At 43.0% G+C, this 20,119-nt stretch overlaps 1 non-coding gene across 1 annotated transcript; it reads right to left on the reverse strand.

Annotated features, from left to right (window-relative positions):
* Positions 1–10,237: 10,237 nt before the first annotated feature.
* On the reverse strand, positions 10,238–10,344 carry LOC118077050 (U6 spliceosomal RNA). Its single transcript, XR_004691604.2, has one exon. It is a non-coding gene; the product is annotated as a U6 spliceosomal RNA (small nuclear RNA).
* Between the last annotated feature and the right edge of the window lie 9,775 nt (positions 10,345–20,119).

Raw genomic sequence — 20,119 nt, forward strand, 5'->3', positions numbered from 1 at the left:
GCACAAGATCCACCATAGAATTAATTTTATTTATTTGTTGTCTTTCTGCACAACAAGGTCTCTCATGGCTGTCCACATAAAACGTTCATTTAAATCAGGAGTAGGCAACCCAAGGCCCATGGGCCACAAGCGGCCCACGGGGGTTGTTTAACCGGCCCACAAGATGCTCCCGAACCAAGCTCCCTGCTCGATGGGTCCCTGCAAGCTGCGCTAAACCAGTGCGGTGCAGGGACTTGCTGCCGCGGTGCCGAAAATCATGTCTGCGCATGCACAGATGCCAAAAAACACATCTGCACAGACGCCGGAAATCGCGTCTGCGCAGACACAATACGGCCCATGGAGGGATCTCTGCTGGAGTGAACCGGCCCAGGTGAGGTAAACCTTGCCGATCCCAATTTAAACAATAAACCATCATTTGAAAGAGTAACATTATACCTGATCAATCAATATTAATGACAAAACAACAACCACCTAGGTTCATACAACTAGCAAACAGCAGCAGTAAAACCTTTTTCTGGCCTGCTCTATCAAAGGTCCTCTTTGTTGCTGATCATCACACTGGGCTTGAGTAGGGACAGGAAAACATACTGAGTTAGGAGATGTTGACTGAACAAATACGTGATTTCTTGCATATAGTGCCTTCTTGAAAGAGGTAACTTGGGAACACTGAAGGGGAAAAAAAATCACAGCCTGTTTCTGGTAACTGCCAAACTTCTGGCCTTGCATATTCTCCTGCCAGAGGTCCAGGACCTCCACAGCTGGAGGCAGCAATCCTTCTAATACTGGTTTCTGGAAACTACAGGAGGGGCGAGCGCTCTTGTTCTCAGGTCCTGCTCGTGGGCGTCCGTAGGCATCTGGATGGCCACTGTGAGAAAAGGATGCTGGACTAGACTGGCCCTTCTTATGTTCTTGTGTTGTGGAAGTCTGTTCTAGAAGCTGCAGTTAGTTCAAAACACAACCCCTAGGTCACTAACTAGACCAGAACATAGGAAACATATCTCATCAGTGCTTAAAGAGCTCCACTGGCTTCTGGTCTGAACATGAATCAAAGTGCTGGTGCTTACTTTTAAAGCCCAACATGGCTTGCGAGTGAGTTACTGTCTTTTCCACATCAACCTGCTTGCACACAAAGGTCTTCTCTGGGTTCCTCTGCCATTTGAAGTAAGGTGGGGTGTGTGGAGACTATAGGGCAGGTGGTATTTTAGCCATGAGGTCTCACTTGTTTACTTAGTGCCTACTCTAACAACGTTCAGCCACTTCACAATACACCCCCCCGCCCGCTTTCAACTTTGGACGTGTGAATATATTTTTTCTTCTTGTGACCTTCCCCATTCTAAAGTCAGAGGCCAGCTGGACTACCAGTTGAACATTGCTTCAACATGGACAATGGGATAATGCTCTCCACTACACCCAAGAACAGCTGGGTTTGTGGGTAGAGATCAGTCCATATAACACACCTCTGTTCTCCAGCACTTCACTATAGCTCTCTGCCCCCAGCAACTGTTGCCAAAGGCGGCTGCCTCCCTCTGTCTAATGCTTCTTGTCTACCTGTGCCAGATGCTTCTCAACATTAGAACAATCACAGAGCATCTTTGGAGTTTGCACTACTAAATGGGTGCTACGCATGCCTGAATAATTTCGGCCCCTGCTTGCCTGCTAAGAAATAGGGTCACACACAAAGAAGCCAAGATCACGTATAATTGTACTCAACCACAAAACAGACGTGACCAGCTGATAATTGTCTCAATATTGCATGATTATTAAATATAAACTAAACCAAAACTTAGACGTCCATTTTCAAAATTCAAATTAAGTCCCTTGCTCCCATAGAATACTGTAGGAAGTTCAAAGGTATGAAAGAGTTCATTCCAACGATAATGCTTGTAGTATTGCTAGTCCATAAAGTAAGAAAGTTGTCAAAGGTGTATAGCACGTATTGTGGAGTCTGGTGTTTTGTGGTTGCTAAGAAATAGGCACACAGGCTACAACATGATGAAATGTGACATAAACTATTTGCTCTAATTGTGGATCTTGTTTAGGTTTTGAGTTTAGCCCTCCCTTTTGTTCTTGAGCTGGCCTGAAGAGAAAGTTGAAATCACTGCACATTTTCCTTGCTTGAGCTCCTTCTGTCTCTGCCTAAGTAAAAACATTTTTGTGACCACAAAGGGGGCTTGTTCCACAAGGCTGGCGACATGTCTGCTTAAGCCTCCAATTAAACTGTGGTTGATTAATCATACTGACAATTTAACTCCTTCATTAATTAGTGATATTCTGAGGGAAACCAATCTCCTCGAAGCATTTCCCCCCATTAATTCAAGTAGGTATTTTGTACAGATATTTGTTGGCATTACAACTGTTTCAGATTTGTGCTTGAAAGCCCAATCAACACTCCTGACCTTGTGATCTTCCTTGTGACTGCTAGTCTATATGCAATAAATAACTCATTGGGACAATTGCTGCTCTTCATACATCAGGTGAGGGATCCTATAAGTAAAATCTCCCCCATTGCTATCCTTTAAAAAATTTCTTTCTTCACACAGAAAGCTAGACACTTATGACATCTTGCTGAACAGTTTAGCCTGTTTTGCTTCCGGAAATTCTATTTTTTTCATGTGTTTTCCCCTGTGTCGCCAATGGATCACAGTCTAGGAACAGTTTTACTTCATGGTGAGTTTGGACAGGGTTTATGTTAGGCACAAACTGTAGGAAGCTTCCAGTTATGTTAAAGACTTAAAACCACTGGGTTATAAGTATAAGATATAAATTGTACTTGTGTGTGTGGAGATCCTTTAACCTGGCCTAGAAATAAATTCAGACAGGACTCAAATTTTAGGTTTAGTTTTTGGCAGAATTTAGGCCACAACTTTATTGATCACAAATCAAGTGAGTGGTGGCATGGGCTCCGGTTCAAAAGCTACCTACGGCAGCGCTGACTCTGCACAGCAGCCTTGAGTCAGCTGGGTGAACACGTGGGACGGGGGCTGACTGGCCCGGGTTCCCCCAGATGTGCCCTGAAGTCTGGCTCAGGGTGCAACCCTGCTTGGGGAAGACCAACCAGGAGTCCTAGGATCCCTTTTACAGCAGTTATGGGATGGCATTCAATTTCATTGTACAATGACAATAAAGTATGTGCAATGGTTAATTAATTACTATGTACTATGTACAATGACAATAAAGTACATATCTATCTTATATCTTAAATAGTGGTCCCTCTGACCATTGACTGGCATGCCCTTAGCCCAATTGCTCCCTGCCAGAGGGACCATCAATAGGGTATTGTGGCTGCTCCAATTGTCCTCACCCCCAAACCTAGGCCTGATTGCCGAGTCCCACCGCAACGTGTGCCCTCTCTTTGCAGGGAGGACCCGATTTATTACAGGAAACATGAAGAAACGTTCTCAGCTTCTCAAAGGGCAGATCTATACTTTCCACCAGCCGCTTAGGGATCATCTGTCACCACTAACTGGTGTTAGTCCAGGTGTGACGGAGGAGTCTTTAACTGGCAACCCTCATTCAAGTTTAATACATTTTCAGTGTCTTCACCAGCAGAAGTCTTTATTCTTTTTCAAGCTCTGCCCAGTGACTTCCTTGATTGGATCCTCGTGACTTTCCTCGTGATAAAAACTTCCTCGTCAGGGGACCAAGCCTTTGCTTGAAGAATTGCCTCCTTGGGCCTGTGAATCGAACCATATGACCTGACACCCTCAGTTCTTCTTGCTGCTAGAGTTAAAAGCAAGTAATTCCAGTCTTTAGTAACAAAGCTGTTAAAACAGGGCTTGGATGTTAAAAACAAACAAAACCTGGCTGAATAGCAATCCTAATGTCCTACCTGGAAATGACAGTGTACCTGGAATTCACTGCTAAAGTCTTGAGTTTGGAACCATTGCTTTAGGCTAATGACACATTGCTGTTAAATAAGGCTATAGAGTGACTTAAGGGCACTGACAAGATTTTCTGGTATTACCGGTGTACGTGAAGCAAACTTCCTTATTTAAGGGCATTAGGCCAATTTATAGCTCCTTTATGATCCTTTAAACCTAAGCATATTCTTGCTGGCTTTTTTTTTACTTTTCTGTATAGCTCCCTTTGGGTACCCTCAGTTTGTTGGTTCACTTGATTTGTGTAAAAAACTTTTAAGATCACCACAGCTGCCCTGAAAAAGCCTGTTATAAACCAAAATTTCATTGGGAGCAGCAACTGGGGTTGCTTTGTCTTGAAATAAACATTGACATGTTCTTAATGGAGCCATTTTCATCAGATATGTTCCTTAATTCCTGCAGGATGACTTCACAAAGTTTTCTGCTGTAAAAAATAGAGTGAACAATGAACAAGAAGGAAGGAAGAGGACTAAATAGATGGTTCTCACAATGGAAGGAATGTAAAAATGGGGGTCCTCCAAGGATTGAGATTGGTGCTTTATAACCTAGTTCATAAGTAAACCACAGTTGAGCAACGAGGTGACAACTTTATTCAGGAATAGCAAAAAACCAAATGGGATTGTGAAGCACTCCAAAAGTATCTCTACAAACTGGGTGAATGGGCAGTAAAATATCAAATGCAGTTTGATGTAAGGAGGTGTAAAGTGATGGACATGGATGGGGAAGCGGGCAGAATCCATGGAGGTTGAACTGGTGGAGACTGACCAGGAAAGAGCTCTTGAAGTCATGCTGAATAGCTCAGTGAAATTGTTTCCCTGGTGATATGGCAGCTGGGGAAAGTCCAAATTAAATATTAGGGATTATTAGGAAAGAACTTGAAAAATCAAAACTGCCCATTTCATAATGCCTTTAAGGTATAACTGCTTGAAATACAGTGTACCGTTCTGACTACTGCACCTGCAAAAGGTGAGACCCTCCAGCATTCCTCAGATGAAAATAGGGACATTTCTCATTTCCTCCTCAACCCCCCTCCCCATTTTTTGACCTCCCCCAGGACATTTCCTATCAGAAAAAGGGCAAAAGCTGCCACCACTACACCAAAGCACACACACAACATCCACCGTCCTGAGAAAACCCATCAGTTCCAATTTTGTTCCAATTTTGTATTATTTTATTCTTTGGTAGATTTACAAAAAGAAAAACACACACTAATAAAGAAATTTTAGCAAAGGGCAAGATTAGACACGGATGATCAAAGCATCCACTCTTTTTTTCTTCCCACCCAGGGTGGCCCTGCCCTCTGCACTTCAGGGCTGGCCCGTCATGCGGGGCTGGACCTCAGCAGAAGCAGGTCCTCCTCCTCCTCCTCCTCCTCCTCCTCCTCCTCCTCCTCCTCCTCCTCCTCCTCCTCCTCCTCTCATGGGGTGCTCCCTCACAGCCACCCCTGCCACTGCTCAGGGGAGATAGGGACATTCCAGGATCAAATCAGGCTTTTTATAATTCCAGGACACTCCCTGGAAAATTGGGACACTTGGAGGGTATGAGAGGTTATTGTAAAACTGGGAAAAGTACAGAAAGGGGCTACCAAAATGAATAAGGGGATGGAACAACTCCCCTGTGGTGAAAAAAAAGTGGACTTTGGGGCCTTTTTAGTTCAGATAAAAGATAAATTAGGGAGACAAGGCAGGGAATTCTATAGTGCTGCGAGGAGTAGCTACAGGAGTAGGGTCAAAAGTTGGCAGCTAAAAAGTCCTAACATGGGGAAAGTGGAAAGCTTTCTCGCTGCTACTCAGTTGTTTCTAGAAATGTGTTTTGCCACTGTTGTAGTTTGGCTATTTCCGTCTTTTAAAGGGGGAGGGAAATGTGAAGGCAACAAGGTGAAGGGGTAGGATAAGGACAGAGAGGGATGGAAGAATGGCAGGAGCAGATAGCTCTCCCTGAACTACCTGAAATTATCCTGGTCTGAATATTGCCCTTTTCACATTTGAAAAGAGGGTGGAGGGAGAGAAACAGCACAGCTTTTTGGCAGCATTCCCCAAGGCTTTAAAAAATATTTGCAAAACACTAGAGTGATATCCTGGGCTATGTAGAAAGCCATTGTGCTAATCTGCTTCTGCAAGTGGGGAGTTGGCCAGCGAAGGAAGGAAGGAAGGAAGGAAGGAAGGAAGGAAGGAAGGAAGGAAGGAAGGAAGGAAGGAGGGCAAGCAAGCAAGGAAGCAAGCAAGCAGCAGATTCTTAGGTTCTTCATCATTCAACTGGACTTGGACAAGCCAATCTCTTCATCAGAGGACTGTCCTCTATAAAATAAGACACATAGGGCTGTCAGATGCTGCTGTCCATATGCAGGTAACTGAGCCAGGTCTGAACAATGCTAGTGCAATCTTCCAAAGGATGGGTACTTTAATATAATGAAACGGATAAAGATGTGATGAGAAATGTTTGATAAAAGTAAATTCGGCCTGACAGAAACGAGGAGGGTCCCCCCCCCAAAGTTGTTTCCTAAAATACACCAGCCACCATACTTTGTGCAGTTACTGTGCACAATCCTGCCAAAGTGAAGCACCTGTATGTCTTAATGATTTCAGTGACATCAAATTATGTACCTGCTTTTTGTGATAAAATCAGTGGAAGTTAAATATTAGGTGGATATTGTCGCGGTCACCCTGACTTGCGCAGCACCCCCGGACGTTTTACGGTCTATTGATGATGCACCAACGACAAAATAAATATCTGCTGTCACTCAAAACACTTCAGACCAGGATAATGTGAAAGTAAAAAGATGTTGCTTTATTGTGCGTACATAAGCGTAATGGTTTCAGTATAAGTCTTAGAATGTTCCAAATTACAGATGTTTCCTATACCGGCCTATTAACTCTAATTAATACTATTACCGACCTATTACCGCTAAAGACAACTAAATATATATTTGTAAATAAGCTCACAAACTCTCTATCCTGTCTGATTATAATCCACCATCTATGCTTCACCTCAATGTTTAAAACTAGCCCTCTCTCTCTACCAACAACCAACCGACTACCTCAACCAACTGACTACCAACTCAACTCCCTCACAAACTCTGACTAACTGACTCCAGGGGTGGTGTTTTTATACTCTGTCAGAGCCCTCCCCATTGGGTTCTAACAGTTCTATTTGGATTAACCCTTAATAACCTGGCTTAACTTTAGGCTGATTGCCACAGATATGCTGAACCCCAAATTCACCTTCTATTTCTAATTGATTTCTCAGTTGCTTTGATTGGAGTTTTGATTTCTGAGACAAATCTAAAAACAAAACAAGGAGGGGGCACATGAAGAAGGGCCTCAGAAGATGATCTCAGGATCTGGGTAGGCAGCCCTTGAGGTATTATCTAAGTTCAAAGACACATTCCAATGAGACAAAACCATTAGGGGTACCAAGTGGTGTCAGCGAAGGGCATGGCCTGGGGAGAGTTCTGAGGGCCGGACAGAGAAGGCTGCAGGGCCACATTTGGTGAGGGGCTGAGAATTCTTGCTTAACGCTCTTCCTTCGGTCACAGATCTTCAACTCTCCTGATTTCCTTGGTGTGTTAAGTGAGCTCAAGGGCAGCTGCACAACCGCATTCCAAACAGCACTATTGTGACACACAACTAGTGTGGACAAGGCCAAATTTCCCCAGTGGCAAAAATGTCAGTGCTAAAAAAAATCAATTTCAGCTGGGTATTAACTGAGGAGCAATGATGAAATACCGCAGGGGAAATACTTTCCCTGGAAAGTCAAATGTCTTGTCATTGCCATGGAAAACTTTTTTAAAAGCTGTATTTCAAAGCCAAGAGATTTCTATCTTCCTTATGAAACTCTGATGATTTTGAAATGGGAAACCTATCAATAATTTTACTGATTCTTTACCCTTCATATATATATAGTATATGACAGCACATAACTGGTATATACATTATCAGGGCTACATACAGAATAGCCCTTTTAAGAAATCGTCAAAGTGGCATAAGGTACTGAGTCTGCAATAACTACAAATTTATGGAAAAGTCCTTGAGGAAAGGGTGGGGGAGAAATAGCACAGTGGAGGCCTTGAAGAGGATCATGTCTCCATGCCCGGAGCAAGGGCTTAACTTTGGATATAATTTGTGCTAGAGGGAAGGAAAAGTCAATTTTTTATTGTACAATGGAAGCTTTTCATTCATTCATTCATTCATTCAGAAGAAGAAGATAACAAAATGCAAACATCATCAGACTTTCATCTCTAGACATGGCACTAAAAATGCATTTGATTCAGAATAGCCATTTAAAGGACTTCTGCTCACCCTTCCCTCTCATGCTAATGGAGGACAAGCTGCAAGAACATTCCTAAGAGCAGGAGAGTTGGATCAGAGCACATGCTCTGCATACACAGGATCAATTTCTGCACCCGCGGTGTTTCATTTCATTTATTTATTAAATGTCTGTCCATTCTTCTTCCCAAAGGAGCCCAGGGTAGTAAACACCAAAGCAGTAAAGGACCGTGATGAAAATGGAAATTAACGCATATTAAAAACAATTATGAGCTTCTACATACCTTTTTTAAAAAAAAACATTTAAAAAATCTAAGAAACATTTAATATTCTCATACCTTTACAGCTAATAACGTTGAGGTTGCTTGGAACAGTTATGCCTGTGTGGACAGGGACATTTAAAAATGCATCCTAGAAGTTACTAATGACAGAGACAGAGCTACCTCACCAGGGAGAGCATTGCACAAAGAAGGGACCATCACTGAGAAGGCCTTGTCATGGGTCGATTCTAACCGAGGAGCACCATCCCCAGTTAGAAGGACCAGGTTGCAAGTAATGAGAAAGATGTGAGGTTCTCCAGATGTTGCTGCTGCCAGCATCTCCGACTCTTGGCTTGCCAGCTAGGTTTGAAAAGAATACGAGTCTGATAACATATGGATGGGCACAATTCTGTGCCAGATGAGCAAATAGCCTATAATAAAGGTGTGTGTTTTGTGTGTTTTTTTTTAAAAACCCCCCCCCCCACACACACACAGGGATTAGTCAAAACATTTTATGCACCCAGTGGTGTGAAAATGCCCTTTCAGTTCAAAACCCACAACTCTGATCCCATATAGCTCTTTTAAGTCCTTCTATTTAGAGCCTAAGGGACCCAGGTGGCGCTGTGGGTTAAACCACTGAGCCTAGGGCTTGCTGATCAGAAGGTCGGCGGTTCGAATCTCTGCGACCCAGCTCCTGCCAACCTAGCAGTTTGAAAGCACGTCAAAGTGCAAGTAGATAAATAGGAAACGCTACAGCGGGAAGGTAAACGGCGTTTCCATGTGCTACTCTGGTTTGCCAGAAGTGGCTTTGTCATGCTGGCTACATGACCTGGAAGCTATACGCTGGCTCCTCGGCCAATAATGCGAGATGAGCGTGCAACCCCAGAGTCGGTCACGGTTGGACCTAATGGTCAGGGGTCCCTTTACATTTACCTATTTAGAGCCTAGCTCTTAGTACTTTAGTCCACAATCCTATTTTCACTTGCCTGAGAGTAAGACTTGTTGAACTCAGTGGGGTTTATCAACGAGAAGGCATACACAGGGGAGAGCACTGTTAGAACAGGATTGCTAAAAGTGTTCACTCTTCCTACATAAGCTACACACTTCTTTTCACTTGAAAGCACCCAGTGAGGAGTGAGGAGTGCTCAAGGGAGCTGGATCTGTCAATTCTGCAAATTCTTGCCATTATATTTATTCAACAACATAGTGTAAACAAGAGAACTTGTAATGCTGTATCTGCAACAGATGTTTGGTATAAAGATGTCAGGGTGAAGGACAAGACTGTTATAGACTCGCCCTGAAATTAAGGCAATGCCATTTATGCAGGCAAGAGTTATGGGAATGTCGCCTTGTGTTTTGTTTCTCTGCCTCACTGAATAGTCGTGCATGCTGTGTGGACATCTATCTTGTGTGCTCCCCTGAATCTGAATTCAGTTGATTTAAATATCCCACACTGTTTGCAAAACACGGATTATTATTATTATTATTCAGAAGGATATTGAGAAATGCTTAGAAACATTAATTTTCCCACTCACTGCTTCTTTAGCACCCATGGCAAATGTGTGAGGTATTATCAACATCCCATGGAACGAAGCTGGAGAAGTAAATAACTCCCCTGAAAAGTTCACGAACTCTTCCTCCCCCCAATAAGTCTTCATATCTAAGTCTGATACCATTCTGAAGTTATGCGCACACAACACACAACCTTGAAGTCTGGCTGATTGGATTTGAATACATGTTTGCTGTCTTCTTCACTCAGCTGAGCAAAGCATGTTCCAGTTGCATTTAAATATATATATATATTTATTGAAGTTTTAAAATTATAAGAAAAAGGGAAAAAAGGACAGAAAGAAAATACTTGTGTGTCATCCTTGTGCCGGGGCCATGCTAATATTCTCTGTATCGTTCCAATTTAAGTATATGTGCTGCTGAAGTGAGAAAGAAAGAAAATAAGGAAGAGGGAGAAAGGTTATGAGGGGAACATTATTCAGCATCAGTGCAGACATGGTACATGAGTACAGCGGAATATATTTGTGGTTTAACAAATCCTGGAAAAGAAAGTATCACAGTAATTACCAATGTGTACCCAATTGCATTTTGAGAGTCCCATGGACTGCAAGAAGATCAAACCTATCCCTTCTGAAGGAAATCAGCCCTGAGTGCTCACTGGAAGAACAGATCCTGAAGCTGAGGCTCCAATACTTTGGCCACCTCATGAGAAGAGAAGACTCCCTGGAAAAGACCCTGATGTTGGGAAAGATTGAGGGCACAAGGAGAAGGGGGCGACAGAGGACGAGATAGTTGGACAGTGTTCTCGAAGCTACGAACATGAGTCTGACCAAACTGTGGGAGGCAGTGGAAGGCAGGAGTGCCTGGCGTGCTCTGGTCCATGGGGTCATGAAGAGTTGGACACGACTAAATGACTAAACAACAATACCAATTGCATTTTACCTTTTGTGCAGAAATTCCTATAGTTTCTAGAAATTCATTTATGCCATCCCAGCACTGCCGGCAATACTGCCTGAATCAGAGACATTACCTCTGGATATTATGAGTGGAGAATAGGGATGGGAGAGAAAGTTGATTCAGTTTGAATTTCAGGTGAAGCCATCAAGCTCACACTTTTTTAAACAATATGAGCACTGAAACACAGCCATCCTTTGAAATTCCCACTTATCTGGATTTTGTGATGTAGCTCTCCAACCAGTGTTTAAGAAAATGCATACATCAGGGAAGCGCCTGCATAAAAATAAAAATATTCATAGAATTGTAGAGTTGGAAGGGACCCTGAGGATCATCTAGTCCAACCCCCTGCCAGTGCAGAAATATGCAGCTGTCCCATACAGGGATCGAACCTGCAACCTTGGCATTATCAGCACCATGCTCTAATCAACTGAGCATGAAAATAGTATACAAAAATGTGTTGCAGTAGAAAAAATTGCTTGCAAAAAAAGGTGTGCATGATTCAAAGCTGCAGCCAAAAATATGTTTAGTAGGAGAGATTTGCACTAATATTCCGATGAATTATCAGGAGGATTTTTTTTAATATAGAAAATGACAGTGGGAATTGCTGCAAAAATGTGGAGTACTGAATTTTAACTGGAAAAATGAGAAATGGGGAGAACTGAAATGAGCAGATCCTTTTGTTCCTGGTGAAGAGCACTACTGCGCTTGTGGAGTTTCCACAGGCAACTGCTTGGCAACTGTGGGAACTGGATGTTGAACAAGGCAGATGTTTGGCCTGACCCAGAAGAGGTCCTTCTCTGCTTTCATGTTCTTAAAATAAGGCCACATCCATAGCATACATTTAAAGCACATGGCTTCCTGCAAAGAATCCTGGGAAATGTAGTTCATTCAGGGTGTTGCGCACTGCCGCTCTGTGAGGGGGTAAATTTCAGTTCCCAGGATTCCCTGGGGGAAAGCGATACACTTTAACTGTGCTTTAAACGTATGGCGTAGATGTAACCACACATTAGAGGCAATAGTAAGGAGACGGGAATTCTTGCTGTGAGCAGTCTAGCTGTAGATTTTCTGGGAAGAATAAGTGGCCCCATGTGGTTGATAGTTTGGCTATATGTGTGATCCTGAACAGGAAAGAGGAAGCAACGCTGAACCTTCAAAGTGAGGTACTGTGTGGAACTAAAAGTAATTAGGGATGCCAAGGGCTTTCCCCGACTCATTTTGCGGGTGAGATGGCTGTCAGTCCTACCGTACTAATGCTGAACTCAGGTGCATAGCTGCCAAGTCTCCCGTTTTCCCCGGGAAACCCCCGTTTTTAAAGCCATTTCCCGCTGTCATCCCGAATGGCGAAATACCCCTTAATTCCCCCGGATTTCATCCGGTGCCGCTCTGCCCATGTCTGGGCAGCGCTGGCACCGGAAGTTGCTTCTACGTATGTCTGGACATGCGTAGAAGTGACTTCAGGCGCCGGCGCTGCTGATCCCGTATTTTTCTAACCGGGACTTGGCAGCTATGCTCAGGTGGTGTGTGTGCTGGCAGAAATGGAGTAAAACAAAGACCACTGAAAATAAGAGGGAGCTAATGGCATGCAAACGGAGGCCTTGACGTTCATTGAAGTACATTTTTAAATAAAATAAAAAAGAGTGGCACCCCCTAAAAATAATAATAACAGCCTAATGTGGATTGAGCATGCTCAGTAGCCATGGAATCGTGACTGTCAGCTGGAAAAGAAAAACAGGAAGCAAGCAGCAGTGGGGCAAAGGAATGGGCAGCCCAAGGAGGGCATGGTTGGCTGGCTGGCTCTGAAGCTACTCCAGGAAATGTGATATTGATAAGGTGAATAATACTAAAACGCAACTAATGATTACTCAAAGAAATAGGTTTAGATTTCCCAAAAGAAACTAGGATATAGAAAAGACATGAATATTTCAAAATAACCTCCAAATAAAGTAAACCTTGACGAGGTGCCGGCTAAGTGACTCGTTTCAGTGGAAAATCTCTATCTGTTTCCTCAGAAAGAAAATGTTAAGGGGCTGAGGTTTCCTTATAATCAAAACTAAACAGGAGCTGTAAGCTCTGAAAAGAATTGAAAATTACATAGCAGTCAGGGATAAACTTCCCCAAGATAAGACTATAGTTGTTTAAACTAAAGGTTAGCTGACCTATGGGACAATTCAACTAATGAATATCATTGCTCTTAGAAAAGATTAAGTAAAGGGCTGTAAAAGCTCTCCTGGTTGTGATGGCATTGATCAGACTGCTAGAGGGTGTTTCTGATTCTTGGCTTATATACCAAGTGGAGCTCCATTTCTTAAAGGGCTAGGAACAATTAATTGTCTAAGGGTGCGTCAAAGGACACTTTCAAAAGTAAAATGCAACAAAGTCACATAATGTTGGTTCTAAAATGCTCTTAACATAGAGAGACTTATAGGGGAATAATAGTAATGAGTTTGATTGTAAAATGAAAAGGAACTATCCTTGTTTATAATCACAGAACAACACTGTAAGCGCTCTTGATCTGAAAAAATAAATCCAAGCTAACTTTCTTAAAGAAACTGATGTTTGTGACCTTATAATTAACGTTCTTGGAATTGATGAAAATGGGTATTTACAAGAAAGGACTAAAATCCATATTCGTGTTGAGGCCTGTAGGCGTCAGGTATGCAAAACCTGTGTATCCAATATGTTTCTTTTTGTAAATAATTTCTTTTGCAAAATATCCAAATTTGGTTCCTTGTTAGTATGTTGGTAGATAACAAACCACCTGAAGTCTGTGGATCTATGGTTCGCTCTTATAAAATGTGACATGAGCGGTGCCTCAATAATTTGGTTAGCAGAGGTTATTTTGAGATATTCATGTCTTTTCTATATCCTAGTTCCTTTTGGGAAATTTAAACCTATTTCTTTGAGTAATCATTAGTTGAGTTTTAGTATTATTCACCTTTTCAATATCTCGTTTTAGGGATTTATCACGGCATAGTTTTGCTTTTGCGCTGATTCTACATTTCCGTGATTGTCTTTTTTGTCACTCCCGGAAATGTGGCAAGAGTGGCACTGAAAAGTGTAGGCGCGATGAACGTCCAGGGAGGGCTAATGATAGGTGCCTAATGATGGGGTGGGGGTGGGGAATCCTAGTGGAAATTGGCTCCTGCAAACATTGGGTATGGCTTAGGAGGAATCCTAATGCTATTAGTATGGTTTAGCAATGTTTTGTCACCAAATACGTTTGCTAAACATTAACTGAACTACTGACTCCATAATCAGGCCTTTCCATTCATACAGCCCCTCTGTACTCTGGACCGTAGGGTTAATGTGTCTTCATTTTGCAGGGGAAAAGTCCAGCTCACATAACCTTGCCTTTTTAGGTTTCTCAGAACTCTTTTGCTAGCTGGCTTGGCAGGGCACATTTCAAAGCTTTGGTTTCGGAAGCGTTACTTAACAGCTTCACATCAAGGCCAAGGTTTCGGCCCATCAAGTATGACTGTCCTTTCCAAAGAGAGTGAGTCAACTCCTTATTGAGGAGCCTGGGGAAGCAAGTATGGATTTGAAACCAGCATCGCTTTGCTCCAGAAAACTTTGCTCCAGGGAAACAGTGCAAGCAAAGTAGACTTGAGCCAAGAGAACAAAGCAAATTCAGGAGAAAGTAATTCAACAGACAGGTGAATGCTTGTTAAGACATTTGAAAGCCTCTTAATGAAAGTGGTGGTGATGGGTTCATGTTCTGTGTAGCGATAACCATCCAAATGCTGAGAATAGTCTATTCTGAATACATCAGGGGTAGGGCCTGGTTAAAGAGGAATGATTTTGCCTGGTGCCTAAAGGTGTATAATGAAGGCACCAGGTGAGCCTCCCTGGGGAGAGCATTCCACAGACGGGGAGCCACTGCAGAGAAGGCCCGTTCTCCTGTTGCCACTCTCTGGACCTCTCATGGAGGAGGCACATGAAGAAGGGCCTCAGAAGATAATCTCAGGGTCTGGATAGGTTCGTACAGAAAGAGGCGGTCCTTGAGGTATTGCGCTCCTGAGCCATTTAAGGCTTTATAGGTCAAAACCAGCAGAATTGGGCCCAGAAACTAATTGGTAGCCAGTGCAGCTGGACTAGGGTCAGTGTAATATGCTCAAACCATCTTGCCCCAGTGAGCAACCTGGCCACTGAATTCTGTACTAGCTGGAGTTTCCAAACAGTCTTCAGAGGCAGCCCTACGTATAACGCATTGCAGTAATCTAACCTCGAGGTTACCAGAGGATAGACAACAGAAGTTAGGCTATCCCTGTCCAGATAAGATTGCAGCTGGGCCACCAGCTGAAGCTGATGGAAGGCACTCTGCGCCACTGAGGCCGCCTGAACCTCAAGGGACAGCAAAGCATCCAGGAGTACCCCCAAGCTACGTACCCACTCCTACAGAGGAAGCATTACCCCATCAAGAGTAGGCAAGCTCCCACCCATCTGGTCTAGGGAACCACCCACTAACAGTCCCTCAGTCTTAACTGGTTTGAATTTCAGTTTGTTGGGTCTCATTCAGTCCATTATTGAGTCCAGCGCTTCAACTGCCTCACTTGCAGATGTAAAGAAGAAGAGGAACTGAGTATCATCAACATACTCCAAACCTCCAGATAACCCCACTCGCCCATTTCATGTAGATGGGATAGGAGCGAACCCCGCAGAACCCCAGAAGAAAACCATGGTTGATGGTATCAAAAGACACCATATATACATTTCTGCCTCTGACCATGGAGACAGAGCACAGCCATCATGGCTTGTAGCCATTAAGAGGAGGAAGGTCTCTTTGGCTCTTCAACCAAGAGCTGTTTCTAGCATTGATAAGGTTCACCCCATGCTAGGTGCTTTGAGGGTCAGACACACAGCTAACAGCTTTCCAGACAAAAGTCATGAGTTCCGCAGTGTCTTCTTGTGAGTGGGCACCTCCCACTGTGTGCGCGCAAGATGGCACAACCCCAAATTGTGAACATTATAAACTTTCAGGAAACTCAGTACTGACTCTGGATCAGGCATCCCCAAACTGTGGCCCTCCAGATGTTTTGGCCTACAACTCCCATGATCCCTAGCTAACAGGACCAGTGGTCAGGGATGATGGGAATTGTAGTCCAAAACATCTGGAGCGCCGAAGTTTGGGGATGCCTGCTCCAGATCAATATCCTGTTGCAAACCACCAAGGTTTTCCAAGCTGGCTGTGAGTCAATAGTTCTTATCAGTTCTACCAACAAGTAGCTATTGAGGTCTCCTGTTCTTGGATCTGACTATTGACACCATCAAACTTCCTCAACCTGGTGCCATCCAGATGTTTTGGATTACAATTCCCATCAGCCTAGGCTGGCGCAGTTGGGGAAGCCTGCAATAAAAACCTTTTGCCATATGGCATAGCCAGCATCCCTATCATGGATCAGTTGCTGCAAAGGCTGCCAGGTGACATTCTAGTTACTGGAGGGAAATTGGCAATGCATTTGAAGAATTTGGAAGCAGTTCCCCTGAGGTTGCAGAGCTAAAAATGAATGAGTAACTGTGATTATTTTCCAAGATAAAGTTAAATATGCAGGACACAAAATTCTCTGAATCTTTTGCCAGCAGAAAAAAAGTTCAGTCAACCACAGAGCACCCACCCCTAAAGGTATGCCAGTGTTGAAAGGTTAAATCCATGACTATATTTCCTATTCTGTATCAATCAATCAATCAATCAAATAATCACATTTTAATTTCAGCTTTCATCCAAGGAACTCCTCTTCCTCATATCCTCACAACAACCCCATGAAGTACGGTAGTTAAGGCTGAGAGATAGTAACTGGACCGAGGTCACCTAGTGAGCTTCATGAAAGAGTAGGGATTTGAACCTTGATCTCCCAAATCCTAGTCCAACACTCCAACCATTATACTGCACTGCCTTTCTACAATAATGCAACTTTTTAAATGAATTGCTAACAAAACAGAGGGTTGGGCCACTGGCTTTATCAGCAGAGCACTATGCAATTTGTGGGTGGTCTTCTCAGACTTGGAACCAGCCTTGAGTGAGGACCTTTTACTCTGATGTGATTACTTATATGTCTCTCAGGCCCATTCCAAGGTGCCATTTGCAAAAGTCTCTCAATGGTTGCCAGTTCATGCTAGCCACTGACTACAGCAGGGGTCTGTAACCTAAGGTCTGCGGGCCGGATCAGGCCCAATTGCCTTCAGGATCCGGCCCGCGGACTGTCTGTGTATCGGCGTGGGGTTTCTGTTTGTTTCGGCTGCACCATTTCCCCCCTGCACCATTCCATTCCCCCCCTCCCTCACACACACTGTGGCGGTGCCTCCTCCCTCCTGACTTCTCCCTGCCCTGCCTAGAGGAGGAAGGGGGCTGGGCTGAGCTGGCTGAGTGCCATTTTAAGCAGCCCCTCTCCGGAGCCAACCCTTTCGCGCCGCTCATCTTCCCTCCTCCTCCTCCGCCGCCCTGGTGCTCCTGTGGGCCAGAGAGCGGAGCGGATGAGCTCGCTTTGCCTACCCATGAGAAGCAGTAGCAGCAGTGGCGGCAGCCCCTGGGAAGGTAAGTGCAGTGGCTGGGGGTGGGGGTGGGGAGGAGGACTACTTGCCCCCCTCGCCTCTTCTTCCAGCTGCCCCCCTGGTGCCACTTCTCTGGCCTGCCACGAGGTCTGAGCGGCAGTGGACTGGCCCGGGGCTAAAAAAAATGGCCAACCCCTGGACTACAGGCCATTCATAGGCTGGGAATCTTCCCCCGGTGGAAGCTTGGTTGCAAAGCAGGGCTCTGATTTGGGCTTCCTATCCTTTCAGCTTAATCCTTAAACCTTTGACATGGTGTACAAATGCAGATGTACTCTCCCACTTGCCTGTTAAAGGAATGGCACAGCCACTCAAGCTGGATTTTTTTTTGGGGGGGGAAGAATATTTACATTTTTCAGTCACGGATGTTGCTGATGCAATGTGACATGTTGCACCTCTTTTCACACTGGCATGGGATGTCTCCTTTAAGATTGGCACCTCCCCCCCCTACAAATGCATGTATCATTTAAGGCCAGAAGAAGCGCCTCCCCCCCAGAAAGCCCACCATTGCAGTCAAATGCAAATTTAAGCGGTTATAATCAATTAAACGTATGATAATTCAACTAAGATTTCTCTAATTGGGCGACAGCTGTACTAGTCAGATTAGTACTCTAAATATAATCCAAGAAGACAGCCAGGAGGGGTGGGTATAATTGGTTTTTACTATTATAGAGCAGAATAAAAAGAAAACATGCTTTAACGCTTGGGAGTTTTTCCGGGGAAATGATATATGACTTCCACAGACAGTCATGACTACCTTTTCATGAAAATAAATAGAAGTTTGTTGGGGGTCTCACAGCATCTCCTTTCGAAGTCTGCATGTTTCTTCAAGATGCTTGAGTAGTTCTCTGGCTAAAGTAGCATCCTGAGGATCTTTTCCTTCTCGTTCCTGAAAGTAGCTGTCTTGAGAACAAGTTTGTTTGCATCTATTGTGTCCACTTTTCTCACAGTCTCTTTCCTTATTTCATCTAGCCAAGGAGAACCCACAAGCAAGCATGCATCAAACATATCTTCCCTTACAAACTGCTTTGTGTTTTAACTGGAAGCCATGATCCACCAAGGAAAATAATGGAGAGGAAGAACCATCTGAAGAGGATAAGGAAATAGAGTCAGAAAGTGATAAGGAAAAAGATAATTAGAAATAACATATGATATTAAAATTGATAATAACAGAATAAAAATATGGCTTTAAAAGTGCAATCATGGAATGTTAATGGTTTAAACTGTAAGAGCAAACGAAACAAATTTGAACATGTGTTGAGTAAACAAAAATTAGATGTTATATGTTTACAGGAAACTCATATTTCTGAAAAACATAAAAGGTTATTAGTAAATAAGAAATTGGGAATAGATTTTGCAACGCTTGATAAAAAAAAAGAGAGGAGTGGTGGTATATATTAAAGAAAAATATGAACCAAAACTAGTGTATAAAGACAAAGAGGGAAGAGTGGTGGTAGTACAAATGTTGACTGCAGGTGAAAAGGTATTGATAGTGGGCATTTACGCCCCAAACCAGAGAAAAGCGGAATTTTACAAAAAATTGGAGAAAAACCTACTTGAGTATATGGATCAGAAAATAATCCTTCTGGGGGACATGAATGGTGTGGTGAGTCCTGAGATGGATAGAACTACTAGGAGGAAGGATATGTATGAAGGTAAATTACCCAAAACTTTTTTCAAGATGGTAGAGAATTTAGGGTTAATAGACATCTGGAGGTGTAAAAACCCAACTAAAAAACAATTTACGTACTACTCCAACTCGAACCAAAGCGCAGGGAGAATTGACCATGTATGGTTATCGAAAGAATTAATACAAAAAGTGTATAAGATAGAAATACAACCAAGAACCCTCTCTGACCACAACCCAATTTATTTGGAGTTAAAAGAAGAACAATCATCATTCAGATGGAGGATGAATGAAAGTCTATTTAGGGATCAGGACGTAGTGAGGAAGGCTAGAGAAACATTGAAACAGTATCTTGAATGGAATTTAGATAAAGAGACAGACTTAAAGATGGTCTGGGACGCTGGAAAGGCGGTCATGAGGGGCTTCCTAATCCAGCAGAATAGCATTAAAAAAAGAGATAGAGAGAAGAAGAAAGAAGAAATTTTACAAAATCTCATGGAAAATGAAAAATTATTAATTAGCAAACCAGGGAACATTCAGATAAAACAGAACATCTCAATGTTACAAACCCAATTTTCAATACTTGTGAATCAGGAGGTGGAATGGAAATTGAAGTGGCTTAAACAAAGAAATTTTGAATATGCAAATAAAAGCGGTAAACTGTTAGCCTGGCAAATAAAGAAACAACAAAAACAAAATACTATAAATAAAATTATGATAAATGGGAAAATCACTGAAAACCCTAAGGAAATAAGAAGAGAATTTCAGAAGTATTATAGAGATTTATATCAAAAAGGGAAAGAGAGCGAGGATGGGATGGACAGATACCTAGAGTACCATAAACCAAAAGCAATCTCTGAGGAACAGAAAAAACACCTAAATGAACCAATAACAATAGAAGAGGTGCAAGAAGTAATAAAAAGGTTGAAAGTAGGAAAGGCCCCGGGTCCGGATGGCCTAACAGCCAAATTCTATAAGGAGTTGATGGATGAAATTTCACCTGTAATGTTAAGATTAATGAATGACATCTTGGTAAAAGGAGAAGTTCCAAATTCATGGAAAAGGGCTCATATTACTTTA

The sequence above is a fragment of the Zootoca vivipara genome, chromosome 11 (assembly GCF_963506605.1).
Source record: "Zootoca vivipara chromosome 11, rZooViv1.1, whole genome shotgun sequence".
NCBI classification, from domain to species: domain Eukaryota; kingdom Metazoa; phylum Chordata; class Lepidosauria; order Squamata; family Lacertidae; genus Zootoca; species Zootoca vivipara.